We start from the raw sequence: 2,611 nt of genomic DNA, 5'->3' as shown, positions 1-2,611 counted from the left end.
GAAAAAACAGCGAGAAGCTAGGAATTTAAGAAGATAGGGGCCTGGATAAACTGAAAGTACCAGAGGTTGTAGAGGGTTTCAGAGGAAGTATTAGGGAACAATTCACAAGAACAGAGGAGAGAAATACAGTACAAGAAGAACGGGTAGCTTTGAGAGATGAAATAATGAAAGCAGCAGTGAATCAAGTACCTAAAAAGACGAGGACTAGTAGAAAAACTTGAGTAACACAAGAGATATTGAACTTAACCGATGAAAGAAGAAAATAAAAAAATGCAATAAATGAAGCAGAAGAAAAGGAATACAAATGTCTAAAAAATGAGAGTCCAAAATGGATAAGCAGGAATGGCTAGAGGACAAATGTGAGGATGTAGAAGTATATACACTCCTGGAAATGGAAAAAAGAACACATTGACACCGGTGTGTCAGACCCACCATACTTGCTCCGGACACTGCGAGAGGGCTGTACAAGCAATGATCACACGCACGGCACAGCGGACACACCAGGAACCGCGGTGTTGGCCGTCGAATGGCGCTAGCTGCGCAGCATTTGTGCACCGCCGCCGTCAGTGTCAGCCAGTTTGCCGTGGCATACGGAGCTCCATCGCAGTCTTTAACACTGGTAACATGCCGCGACAGCGTGGACGTGAACCGTATGTGCAGTTGACGGACTTTGAGCGAGGGCGTATAGTGGGCATGCGGGAGGCCGGGTGGACGTACGGCCGAATTGCTCAACACGTGGGGCGTGAGGTCTCCACAGTACATCGATGTTGTCGCCAGTGGTCGGCGGAAGGTGCACGTGCCCGTCGACCTGGGACCGGACCGCAGCGACGCACGGATGCACGCCAAGACCGTAGGATCCTACGCAGTGCCGTAGGGGACCGCACCGCCACTTCCCAGCAAATTAGGGACACTGTTGCTCCTGGGGTATCGGCGAGGACCATTCGCAACCGTCTCCATGAAGCTGGGCTACGGTCCCGCACACCGTTAGGCCGTCTTCCGCTCACGCCCCAACATCGTGCAGCCCGCCTCCAGTGGTGTCGCGACAGGCGTGAATGGAGGGACGAATGGAGACGTGTCGTCTTCAGCGATGAGGGTCGCTTCTGCCTTGGTGCCAATGATGGTCGTATGCGTGTTTGGCGCCGTGCAGGTGAGCGCCACAATCAGGACTGCATACGACCGAGGCACACAGGGCCAACACCCGGCATCATGGTGTGGGGAGCGATCTCCTACACTGGCCGTACACCACTGGTGATCGTCGAGGGGACACTGAATAGTGCACAGTACATCCAAACCGTCATCGAACCCATCGTTCTACCATTCCTAGACCGGCAAGGGAACTTGCTGTCCAACAGGACAATGCACGTCCGCATGTATCCCGTGCCACCCAACGTGCTCTAGAAGGTGTAAGTCAACTACCCTGGCCAGCAAGATCTCCGGATCTGTCCCCCATTGAGCATGTTTGGGACTGGATGAAGCGTCGTCTCACGCGGTCTGCACGTCCAGCACGAACGCTGGTCCAACTGAGGCGCCAGGTGGAAATGGCATGACAAGCCGTTCCACAGGACTACATCCAGCATCTCTACGATCGTCTCCATGGGAGAATAGCAGCCTGCATTGCTGCGAAAGGTGGATATACACTGTACTAGTGCCGACATTGTGCATGCTCTGTTGCCTGTGTCTATGTGCCTGTGGTTCTGTCAGTGTGATCATGTGATGTATCTGACCCCAGGAATGTGTCAATAAAGTTTACCCTTCCTGGGACAATGAATTCACGGTGTTCTTATTTCAATTTCCAGGAGTGTATCATTAGGGGTTAGACAGATACTGCTTGCAGGAAAATGAAAAGACCTTTTGAGAAGAGAGAACCACCTGTGTAAATATCAAGTGCTTAGATGGAAAATCAGCCCTAAGCAAACAAGAGAAAGCCGAAAGCCGAAAGGTGGAAGGAGAATATACGTGGTCCAGTCAAGGGAGATGTACTTGATGGCAATGTTATGGAAAGGGAAGAAGACGTAGAGGAAGATGAGACGGAAGATATGAAACTGTGAAGAATTTGACAAAACACTGAAAGACTTATCACTAAACAAGGCCCCGGTAGTAGTCAACATTCCATAGCCTTGGGAGAGCCGGCCATGACAAAACTTTTCCACCTCAAGAGCAAGATGTATGAAACAGGTGAAATACTCTCAGGCTTCAAGAAGAATATAATAATCCCAATTCCGAAGAAAACCTGTGTGGACAGCTGTGAAAATTATCGAACTACCAGTTTACCAGGTCACGGCAGCATAATACTAACTAGAATCCATGTCAGAAAAACTGGCAGAAGCCCACCTCGGGAAGATCAGTTTGGATTCCACAGAAATGTAGGAACACTCGGAGTACTGACCCCAAGGCTTCTCATAGAAGGTAAGTTAAGGAAAGGCAAACCTGTGTTTTTAGCATTTGTAGACTTAGAGAAAGCTTTTGATAGTGTTGAATGGAATACTCTGTTTCAAATGATAAAGATGGCAGGGGTAAAATATAAAGAGCGAAAGGCTATTTACAACTTGTACAGAAACCAGATCGCAGTTATAAGAGTCGAGGGGCATGAAAGGGAAGCAGTGGTTTGGAA

The sequence above is a fragment of the Schistocerca piceifrons genome, chromosome 1 (assembly GCF_021461385.2).
Source record: "Schistocerca piceifrons isolate TAMUIC-IGC-003096 chromosome 1, iqSchPice1.1, whole genome shotgun sequence".
Taxonomy (NCBI): Eukaryota; Metazoa; Arthropoda; class Insecta; order Orthoptera; family Acrididae; genus Schistocerca; species Schistocerca piceifrons.
The sequence above is the reverse complement of the archived record's forward strand: the minus strand, read 5'-3'. Positions refer to the sequence as shown.